Source organism: Portunus trituberculatus, chromosome 2 (genome assembly GCF_017591435.1).
Source record: "Portunus trituberculatus isolate SZX2019 chromosome 2, ASM1759143v1, whole genome shotgun sequence".
Classification (NCBI taxonomy): domain Eukaryota; kingdom Metazoa; phylum Arthropoda; class Malacostraca; order Decapoda; family Portunidae; genus Portunus; species Portunus trituberculatus.
The window spans coordinates 2,551,029-2,563,745 of record NC_059256.1 but is presented as its reverse complement, the minus strand read 5'-3'; positions in this window follow the sequence as shown (position 1 = coordinate 2,563,745).

Here is a 12,717-nt window from a genome sequence, read left to right as displayed (position 1 = left end):
CTGAAAGAGCAATTTATATTAACAGTAGTATTCAAATTTCCATCTTCCACCACCTCTTCTTTCCTCCATATCTCCCTCCACAAGTTACCTCCATGTTTCTCCTCCCTCACAGACTTTCCTCCATGTTTCCTCCACCTTCCCTCCAATTCTGACTATCCTATCTCACTTCCTTCATAGTTAAAATAGTACTTTTCTAAGATAGTCTCACACCAAAAGCTAATTTTTTTTTCTCATTTTCCCTCCACCACCTTCTCTTCTTTCCTCCATATCTCCCTCCACAAGTTACCTCCACACTCCTCCACCTACACAGACCTTCCTCCATGTTTCCTCCACCTTCCCTCCAATTCTGACTATCCTACCACTCTTCTATCATAGTCAAAATAGTCGTTTTCTAAGATAGTCTACCAGATACTTTCCTCCACCACCTCCTCTTCTTTCCTCCATATCTCCCTCCACAAGTTACCTCCACACTCCTCCACCTACACAGACCTCCCTCCATGTTTCCTCCACCTTCCCTCCACTTCTGACTATCCTACCACACTTCCTTGATAGTTAAAATAGTTGTATTGTAAAATAGTCTAACTTTAAAGACATTTTCCCCTCCGCCACCTCTTGTTTCCTCCATATCTCCCTCCACAAGTTACCTCCACACTCCTCCACCTACACAGACCTTCCTCCATGTTTCCTCCACCTTCCCTCCAATTTTGACTATCCTACCACTGTTCTATCATAGCCAAAATAGTAATAGTAGCAATAGTCACCAAGTCTCCTGTCTCACCACCCCCTTCCTGATCTCATGCCAAGAATAGCGTTAACATAAATACCTCTCTTATTTCTACAGATAATGATAGTAATAGTAATAATAGTAGTAAAAATAGTAGTAGTAATAGTAGGAATAGTTACCAGGCCTCCTCTGCCCCTGTCCCCCCCTGTCAGTAAGAAAACACCCGGATTTCCTACGATCAGCTGTTTGGCTCATACGGAAGAGTGCCCGCGTTAGCCATTACAAAAAATAATAAGTAATAATAATAATAATGAGGTTTTTTTGTAATTTTTGCTTCAGAAAAATAAGGTGGTTAATTTTATATGTTATATGTATATACTATAGATAAGGTAGTTAAAATTATGATTACTGAGGGGATGTCGACAAAATGGAGCTCAAGAATACAGTAGGGCTATAAAATATTTAAATTATTTATTTTTCTATCGTCTAAATGCTGATGATAAATAACGAAATTGAAATATAATAAAACATAATATTTTTTCTATGTTTTTAAATATATACTAAAGAAAAAATATTAAAAAGAAATTATTGAGGTAATGTCGACAAAGTAGCAATGTGCAATGGAACATATTTCAAAAGTTAATTAAAATAATGAAATAATCTATTTTACCATCTAAACGCTACTAGAAAAAAAAACTTCAATAAAAATATAAAAATACAACATAATAAAAATTTTCAATGTTTCTTTACGTAGATACCAAAGAAAAAACCGAAAAAGAAATATTATTGAGAGAATGTCGACAAAATAGTAATAATGGATCATAATTCAAAATAGTTTATTGAAATACTGAAAATATCTATTTAATCACCTACTTTATCACAACACAAATACTAATGAAAAAAAAATAACAATAAAAATATAACACAATAATTTTCTCCATATTTCTACGTATACACCAAAGAAAAAAACAGCAAAAAGAAATAATAGAGTAAATGTCGACAAAATAAGCGAGAGGGAGAGAGGGAGACGGGAAGCGAATAATGACCACTAGGATCTTCAAAAATATAACATCACAGTTTTTCTGCATTAAATCATTGAAATACTCGCTAAAATTGCACTAAAATATACATAAAGTGACCACAGACCTCCTACACACCTGAGAGAAGGAGAAAAGTGAGTAAATTAATGTCTAAAAATGATATTACGAGTATTCTAAACAAGTGTGTGTCAATTATGCTGAAATGACTATTAATCATCTCTCTATTACTATTTTTACTACCATTACTGCTACTACTACTGCTATAACTGCTACTATTACTGTAACTACTACTATTGCCGGCTTCATCACGTCTTGCAATTAATATTTAGTATAGTGTGTGTGTGTGTGTGTGTGTCTCTCTCTCTCTCTCTCTCTCTCTCTCTCTCTCGTTCAAATAAGCCAATTATCATGACCAAGAGAGAGAGAGAGAGAGAGAGAGAGAGAGAGAGAGAGAGAATCAGCTGTTTTTATGCTTACACACACACACACACACACACACACACACACACACACACACACACACACACACACACAGCAGTAATAATAGTTGTAATAGAAGTAATTAACAGTAGTAGTAGTAGTAGTAGTAGTAGTAGTAGTAGTAGTAGTAGTAGTAGTAGTAGTAGTAGTAGTAGTATACTTACATATAATCCGAGCGAAGATGCAGTAGTAGTAGTAGTAGTAGTAGTAGTAGTAGTAGTAGTAGTAGTAGTAGTAGTAGTAGTAGTAGTAGTAGTAGTAGTAGTTGTTGTTGTATATCCGTGAGTGAGAGAGAGAGAGAGAGAGAGTGAGAGAGAGAGAGAGAGGGGAAAGCTAGTACCCTTAAGCACTGTAAGAGGGGAACTGAGAGAGAGAGAGAGAGAGAGAGAGAGAGAGGACGAGCGACCGTTTAACCACGAGGCCTCTCTCTCTCTCTCTCTCTCTCTGAAGGGAGTGCTACAATGAAGGAAAGGAGGTCAGAGAGAGAGAGAGAGAGAGAGAGAGAGAGAGAGAGAGAGATTATATTTAGAGAGCAATGCAAAATAGTGCTGAGAGAGAGAGAGAGAGAGAGAGTGAGAATATTAGAGTTAGCTCACATTATGTAAGCTGTCAACTGCGCATAACCTTGGAATGATGCCAGTTACTAATTCTCTCTCTCTCTCTCTCTCTCTCTCTCTCTCTGATGCTTGCCAGAAGGATAGGAGAAAGAGAAAGACTTGTTTGTTTGTTTGTTTGTTTGTTATTCGATGGTTGTAGTAATAGTAGTAGTAGTAGTAGTAGTAGTAGTAGTAGTAGTAGTAGTAGTAGTAGTAGTAGTATCATCATCATCATTATCATCATCATTATGGTTATTATATTTATCTACTACTACTACTACTACTACTACTACTACTACTACTACTACTACTACTACTCCTCCTCCTCCTCCTCCTCCTCCTCCTCCTCCTCCTCCTCCTCCTCCTCCTACTACTACTACTACTACTTATACCACCACCACCACCACCACTACTACTAGTATACTTTTATTTAAGTAGTATATTTAATCAAACACACACACACACACACACACACACACACACACGGAATATCAGCTCTGTCTCTGCACTACCTGTCATTCAAATAAACCAGATTATTATTATTATTATTATTATTATTATTATTATTATTATTATTGGACACATTAACCAGGTCTCAGTGTGATTCGCAGCATGGTGAGAGCAACAAGGATTTATGACACTATCTAATCTAAAGCTCCCTCCTCTTCACCCCTTATGAATACAGGTTTAGTGTGTGTGTGTGTGTGTGTGTGTGTGTGTGTGTGTGTGTGTGTGCTGCAGATCCTTTAAACCGTGTACTGTTGTTGTTGTTGTTGTTGGTAGTGGTAGTGATAGTAGTAGTTGATCTTGTTAGTGGTAGTAGTAGTAGTAGTAGTAGTAGTAGTAGTAGTTATTGTATTATTATTATTATTATTATTATTATTATTATTACTATTATTATCATTACCACACACACACACATACACACACACACACACACACACAATTAACATAACACTCTAAATAACAACAATACAGCTACTACTACTACTACTACTACTACTACTACTACTACTACTACAACGATCCCTTATACTTTCCTCATTCCAGTGTGGAGAAAGAGCTAAGAATGGCCTGAAAACCACTGAAATCAAGCGAACCATTTAGGGAAGGGGTCTGTGTGTGTGGGGGGGTCGAGGCGCCGGTTATGTCAGGGGTGGCTGAGGTGACAGTGGAAAGACAAGGAAAAAACCGCCACAGAGATCATTAGCCGGATTATCAAGAGTGATTTTCCAGTTTGTAGTGTTGAGATCTCGTCACTCTGCCTCTAGAACCCTAAACACACCCTTGAAAACCCTTATTACTTCAATTAGAGCCTTTTAAAAGAGTGTTTCTCCAGTTAATAGTGCAGAAATCTTGTCACTCTGCCTCTAGAACCCTAAAAACACCCTTAAAAACCCTTATTACTTCAACTAGAGCCTTTTAAAAGAGTGTTTCTCCTGTTAATAGTGCAGAAATATTGTCACTCTGCCTCTAGAACCCTAAAAACACCCTTAAAAACCCTTATTACTTCAACTAGAGCCTTTTAAAAGAGTGTTTCTCCAGTTAATAGTGCAGAAATGTTGTCACTCTGCCTCTAGAACCCTAAAAACACCCTTAAAAACCCTTATTACTTCAACTAGAGCCTTTTAAAAGAGTGTTTCTCCAGTTAATAATGCAGAAATCTTGTCACTCTGCCTCTAGAACCCTAAAAACACCCTTAAAAACCCTTATTACTTCAACTACTGTACATTTCAGCGGTGGACAAGCGGTGTGTTTTGCAGATATCTCGTAAATGAACCGTTCGCTGAGTATGATATTTGAACACACTACCTTGAACATCCGCTGGTTAACACATCAGTGAAAGTGTGTCCCCCACCACACACACACACACACACAAACCATTCCTAACCACTACTACGTCTCCCCCGTCTCGGAAGTCCTCGCCCTCTTTATCCTTCCTCTCCTCTCCCTAGCTCCTGTGTCCCTCCCTACTTCTCCTTCCACTGTATTTATACATTATAGTGTTCTGTAAGTGTGTATGTATGTATGGATAGGATTATTAACGAGTATGGTACAATTTGATGAAGGCAAGAAGTGGTTCACGTTGATCATTCCTGAACAACAGCACGGTGACGTGTAGTATATACATGTACAAGAGCCTTGTTTGCACTCGTTATGGTCAGCCATGGGAATTACCTGTGACCGGGACCTGCTACTGTTAGGACAAGTAGATACTCTTATTGCGCACTGTCTACCTAGTGACCTGGACCTGCTACTGTTAGGACAAGTAGATACTCTTATTGCGTACTGTCTACCTAGTGACCTGGACCTGCTACTGTTAGGACAAGTTGATACTCTTATTGCGCACTGTCTACCTAGTGACCGGGACCTGCTACTGTTAGGACAAGTTGATACTCTTATTGCGCACTGTCTACCTAGTGATCATAAATAGTGGTCCAGTTTATATATGATATTATTTTGTTGTTAGATACGTTGCTTATCATCCAGCTATACGGCCATTAACAGCGGAATGACCTCTTGCTTTCACGGTCGTTTGACACTCTGGTCTTCATGTCCACATATTCCACCAATTGTATTAAATAATATTATTAATGTATGACATGTATGTACTGACGTATGTAACTATTATACCTATACGTATGTAATTACAATAGGGAAACAATCAAAGGTGGAAGGCTGATGGTGTGAAGAGGGGGTGAAGAGGGAGGCGGGGAAGAGGGTCATGCGATACTGGGGTAGAGGAGGAGTGGTCTGGGGCTTCTTCAGTGGTGGTGGTGGTGGTGGTGGTGGGGGGGGCGTTAGACGAGTACCCCACACTCGTCCGATTAGGCGTAATATCACTCAGTAAACTCCTCACACAGCACATATAGCACTGTGGTATGTTAACCACAAATTACGAACGGATGTTCAGGGAAGTGTGTTCAAATATCATACTCAGCCAACGATTCGTTTAGGAGATATCTGCAAAAAACACCGCTTGTCCACCGCTGAAATGTATAGTAGAGCCTTTCAAAGAGTGTTTCTCCAGTTAATAGTGCAGAAATGTTGTCACTCTGCCTCTTTCTACTTCAACTAGAACTTTTCAAGAGAGTTTTTCTCCAGTTAATAGTGCAGAAATGCTTGTCACTCTGCCTCTAGACCCATAAAAAACACCTTAAAAACGCTTTATTCTATCACCACGACTGTTTTCCAAGGAGGCAGAGATGACTAGCAGGGTTATCAAAAGTGTTTTTCCAGTTAACAGTGTTGAAATCTTGTCACTCTGCCTATAGAACAGTAAAAACATCCTTAAAAACACTTTATTCTTTCATCTCGATCGTTTCCCAAGGCCACAGAGATGACTAGCGTGGTTATCAAGAGTGTTTCACCTGTTAGTAATGTAGAAACACCCTTAAAAACACGAGTATCTTCAACTGGAGCCTTTGGAAAGCAGTGACGATGACAGCAAAGCGTTTCAGAATCCGTGTTGGTAGTGTTTGATGCAGTGACAGTGGCCAGATCTTATGGGAACATCATTACTGACTCATTAAAGTTACTGTGAGGGTTATTGCTCTATATACGTGGTTAATTCTGGCTTTGCTACACTCTACGGGGCTGGAAAGACAGGTGGAGGCAGGTAAACACAGCTGGACTGACCTGGGGGAAGCCGCAGTTGGGAAAATCTGACTTTAAGACAATTATTACCTCGTTTAAGTCACTGTGAGGGTTATTGCTCTATATACGTGGTTAATTCTGGCTTTGCTTCACTCTACTGGGCTGGAAAGACAGGTGGGGGCAGGTAAACATTGGTGGACTGACCTGGGGAAAGCCACAGTTGGGCAAATCTGATTTTAACACAATTATTACCATATTTAAGTCACTGTGAGGGTTATTGCTCTATATACGTGGTTAATTCTGGCTTTGCTTTACTCTACTGGGCTGGAAACACAGGTGGGAGCAGGTAGACATTGATGGACAGACCTGGAGGGAATGCACGGCTGAGGTGACATGACGGAAATACAATAATTACCTCGTTTAAGTCACTGTGAGGGTTATTTCTCTATATTCGTGGTTGATTCTGCCTTTGCTTCACTCTACGGGGCTGGAAACACAAATGGGGCAGGTAAACACAGCTGGACTGACCTAGGGGGAAGGCACGGCTGAGGTGACATGACGGGAACATCATTATATTACCTTATTTAAGTCATTGTGAGGGCTGTTTCTCTATATTCGTGGTTGATTCTGCCTTTGCCACACTCTACTGGGTTGTAAACATAGATGGGGTGCAGGTAAACATTGGTAGACTTATCTGGGGGAAGCCACTGGTGAGGTGCCCCTGTGGCCCAATATTTACGTACGTAATTCATTTTGAAAATCACTTAAAGGAAAAAGGCGCCCGGATAGGAACAAACTTCATTTTTTAACGCGATAAATACTTTAACTAATAACCAAAATATTCAAAACGTCCCGCGGCCAGGATCAACAGAGCACCGTCCACTTAGCGGTTAAAAATTCAGATTAACGGCGCTACAAATACTTCAAAATGTCGAGATGGAAATGACAGCCATATCTTTCTATATTACACCTTCTGAGGACCAAAAATATAGGCTTTCCACAGATATAAACAAAACACAGATTGGTCGCCCTGTAAAGAATATATTTTTTGTTATTTCGGCTCGATAACAAATTTAAATCTGAAAACACTTACACTTAAACGAAACATTCTGGGAAATCATTACTAGCCTCATGTTTGTCACACTTTTTAACTCTCAGAGCGAACACCAAAGCAATCTTAGGCGTGGTAATAACAAAAACACATATTTCACTATTAAAAATCTATCTATTCTATTTATTTAGCCAAACAAAAACGCGGCTGGACTCGATCATATTAACATTTTACCTTGAGTTTTGGGTGTGATTAGACAGTTTTATTGACAGTGTGAAGGGTGTATGGAGGGCAGAAGATTAATGGCCACAGTCTTCATCCTTTTAATCCCCCACATATGTTTGTGAAGCTGTAGAAAATCACCAAATAGTCACCACAATGAATATGAGGTGTGATTAGACCATTTTATTGACAGTAGGAAGGGTGTATGGAGGGCAGAAGATTAATGGCTACAGTCTTCACTATTTTAATCCTCCACATATGTTTGTGAAGCTGTAGAAAATCACCAAATAGTCACCACAAGGAATATGGAGACTCATGTTTTTAGGGCATCTTAAGACAGTGCGGCATACTTTTTTTTAAGGGTATTTTAAGACAGTTTAGCATGTTTTCAGTGGATTTTAAGATAGATTGTCTACGATAAGACCATTTTATTGACATTAGCAAGGGTGTATGGAGGGCAGAAGATTAATGGCCACAGTCTTCACTATTTTAATTGAGTTTTGTGTACCATTAAACCATTTTATTGACATTGGGAAGAGTGTATGGAAGGCAGAAGATTAATGGCCACAGTCTTCACCATTTTAATTGAGTTTTGTGTACCATTAGACCATTTTATTGACATTGGGAAGGGTGTATGGAGGGCAGAAGATTAATGGCCACAGTCTTCACTATTCTAACTGAGTTTTGTGTACCATTAAATCATTTTATTGACATTGGGAAGGGTGTATGGAGGGCAGAAGATTAATGGCCACAGTCCTCACTATTTTAATCCCCTACATATGTTTGTGAAGCCGTAGAAAATCACCAAATAATAAGTAGGCATATGGAAACGCGTCATGCTACTGAAGGGGTCAATGGTAGGCCTATACAATCTTGCTACACTGCCCAACTAACACACTCAACACCAAAAAAACACCACATCTATTAATAAACTAGACAATTATGTATCTTAAGACAAAAATTACTTACTTGTCTCACGTCTTCCTCCTCCTCCTCCTCCTCCTCCTCCTCGCAGAATCATGGTAGCAGTCAAAGCACACACAAACACAAGAAAAAGCAGAAAAATCACCCTTATGAAGTCCTGTGGAATTGTAACGATGGTGGTGGTTGTGGTGGTAGTGGTGGGCAGATTCAGGGTGTGGTGGTGGTGGTCTGTGGTGGTGGTGGTGGTGTGGTGGTGTGTGGTGTATCGTGTGGTGGTGGTGGTGTTGGTGGTGTGGTGGTGGTGGTGTTGGTGGTGTGGTGTGGTGTGGTGCTAACGCTACACTGCCACAGATTCAAGTGTGTGTGTGTGTGTGTGTGTGTGTGTGTATGTGTGTGTGTGTGTGTGTGTGTGTGTGCGTGTGCGTGTGTGGTGCTAATCAGGAGCTGTATAACTAGCATTTAAACCTTGAACTACCGATGTGTGTGTGTGTGTGTGTGTGTGTGTGTGTGTGATTCACCTCGGTCGTCTGCTGGTCACCCAGCCAGTCTTCCCCATTACGGAGCGAGGTCATAGCTCATAGACCGATCTTCGGGTAAGACTGAGACCACAACACACTCCACACACCGGGACAGCGAGGCCACAACCCCTCCAGTTACACCCCGTACCTATTTACTGCTGCCTCAACACACCCTACACATTAACACACCACAACACACTCCACACACCGGGACAGCGAGGCCACAACCCTCCAGTTACACCCCGTACCTATTTACTGCTGCCTCAACACACCCTACACATTAACACACCACAACACACTCCACACACCGGGACAGCGAGGCCACAACCCCTCCAGTTACACCCCGTACCTATTTACTGCTGCCTCAACACACCCTACACATTAACACACCACAACACACTCCACACACCGGGACAGCGAGGCCACAACCCCTCCAGTTACACCCCGTACCTATTTACTGCTAGGTGAACACACCCCACACATTAAGAGCCGCGCCCATTTGCCTCACCGTCTCTGGGACTCGAATCTGGACCCTCTCGATTGTGAGTCGAGCGCGCTAACCACTACACTACGCTGTGTGTGTGTGTGTGTGTGTGTGTGTCTGTGTGTTCCAATATCCTTGACACACTGCCTCATCCTGATCTTCTTTCCATGTCCTCTTGTCCTTCCATGTGTGTTTCACTGTTTGATCATGTGCAGTGTGTGAGGAGACAGCCAGACGTCACCCTACGGAGCGAGGTCAGAGCTCATTATTTCCGATCTTGGGCTAGGCCTGAGACCAGGCACACACCACACACCGGGACAACAACCTCACAACTCCTCCATTTACATCCCCTACCTACTCACTGCTACCTCAACACTCAACACTCAACACTCAACACTGAACAGTGAACAGGGGCTACACGTGAAAGGAGACACACCCAAATATCTCCACCCGGCCGGGAAATCGAATCCCGGTCCTCTGGCTTGTCAAGCCACCGCTCTAACCACTGAGCTACCGTGTGTGTGTGTGTGTGTGTGTGTGTGTGTGGGTAGATATATAGGCACTAAATATATGTAAGTAAGCCTTTAAAAATCCTCCATCTTCTAGTAAAAAAATCAAAGAAAACGTAGTGTATTTATGGGTAACTTATCGTTTTTAATAAATTTCCGTGTATTTATTAATTACTCAGTCAATCTTGTTCATTTGTTTATCATATAGACACTTTTAGATTGCCTTGTTAATATCCTTCAAGATGTGTTAAGACGGATGGCTAGAAATACAACAACAACAACAACAACAACAACAACAACAACAATGACATTACGAACAAACAACAATAACAACAACAACAACAACACTAAGAATGATGAGAAAGAAAGAAGGAAAGAAAGAAATAATAATAATAATAATAAGGCTTAAGCAAAAGAAAGAGAAGAAGAAGAAGAAAAAGAAAAAAATATATATAAACGGATTAATTTTAAAAACCTCGTCATTTTAATATATTCGTGAGAGAGAGAGAGAGAGAGAGAGAGAGAGAGAGAGAGAGAGAGAGATGATGATAATAATAGTAGTAATAATGATAATTCTCTCCCCAGGTCAAGGATAGCAATAATATAGAAAATGCTGAGGAAATAGATAAGCACACACACACACATACACACGCACGCACACACACACACACACACACACACACACACACACACACACACACACACACACCCGGTAGCTCAGTGGTTAGAGCGGTGGCTTCACAAGCCAGAGGACCGGGATTCGATTCCCCGGCCGGGTGGAGATATTTGGGTGTGTCTCCTTTGACGTGTAGCCCCTGTTCACTGTTCACTGTTCACTGTTCAGTGTTCACTGTTCAGTGTTCACTGTTCAGTGTTCACTGTTCACTGTTCAGTGTTCACTGTTCAGTGTTCAGTGTTCAGTGTTCACTGTTCACTGTTCAGTGTTCACTGTTCAGTGTTCACTGTTCACTGTTCACTGTTCAGTGTTCACTGTTCAGTGTTCAGTGTTCACTGTTCAGTGTTCACTGTTCAGTGTTCACTGTTCAGTGTTCAGTGTTCACTGTTCAGTGTTGAGTGTTGAGTGTTGAACAGTGAGTAGGTAATGTAAATGGAGGAGTTGTGACCTTGTTGTCCCGGTGTGTGGTGTGTGCCTGGTCTCAGGCCTAGCCCAAGATCGGAAATAATGAGCTCTGAGCTCGTTCCGTAGGGTGACGTCTGGCTGTCTCCTCAGAGACTGCACCAGATCAAACACTCAAACACACACACACGTCTCCTTACTCACTGTCCAAAAACTCAAAACACACCCAAAACACTCAAAACACACGAAAACACACTCAAAACACACCTAAAACACTCAAAACACACTCAAAACACACTAAAACACACTCAAAATACACCTAAAACACTCAAAACACACTAAAACACACTCAAAATACACCTAAAACACTCAAAACACTCAAAACACACTAAAACACACTCAAAACACATTAAAACACACTCAAAACATACCCAAAACACTCAAAACACACCAAAACACACCAGAACAACTAAATCTATTAATAGTGGTGTTCCTCAGGGTTCTGTCCTATCACCCACTCTCTTTCTAATATTCATTACTGACCTTCTTAAACCACTCCTACGCTGATGACACCACCCTACATCCTTCCACGACCTTTGAGAGACGACCAACCCTTCAGGAAGTCAACAGATCACGCAGGGACGCCACAGAACGCCTGACCTCTGATCTGATTTGTGATTGGTGTAGAGAAAACTTGTTAGTGTTCAATGCCTCAAAAAGTGAATTGGTCCATGTATCAAGTGGACACAACCTTCCAGACAACTATCCACTCTTCTTCAGTGACACTCAACTGTCTCCCTCTGCCACACTGACTATCCTCGCTCTGTCCTTCACTCATACTGTCCTTCACTGCAAACTTCACATCTCATCTCTTAATAGTTCTGAGGCGTCTCTGTCAGTTTTTCCCGCCCCTCCAGCTGGTAACTCTGTACAGGGGCCCTATCCGTCCCTGTATGGAGTACTCTTGGCATGTTTGGGGGGGTTCCAGTCACACAGTTTTGTTAGATAGGGTGGAATCAAAAGGTTTTCGTGTCATCAACTCCCCTCCTCTGAGTGACTGTCTTCAGCCTCTTTCTCACCACAATGTTGCATCTCTTGCTATCTTTTATCGCTATTTTCATGACAACTGCTCTACTGATCTTGCTGACTGCTTGCCTCCCCTCCTCCCTCCTCCCCCACCCTCGCTGCACAAGGCTTTCCTCTTCCTCTCACCACTACTCTGTCCACCTCCCTAAAGAGTTAACCAGTACTCTCAATCCTTCACCACTACTCTGTCCACCTCCCTAAAGAGTTAACCAGTACTCTCAATCCTTCACCACTACTCTGTCCACCTCCCTAAAGAGTTAACCAGTACTCTCAATCCTTCACCACTACTCTGTCCACCTCCCTAAAGAGTTAACCAGTACTCTCAATCCTTCACCACTACTCTGTCCACCTCCCTAAAGAGTTAACCAGTACTCTCAATCCTTCACCACTACTCTGTCCACCTCCCTA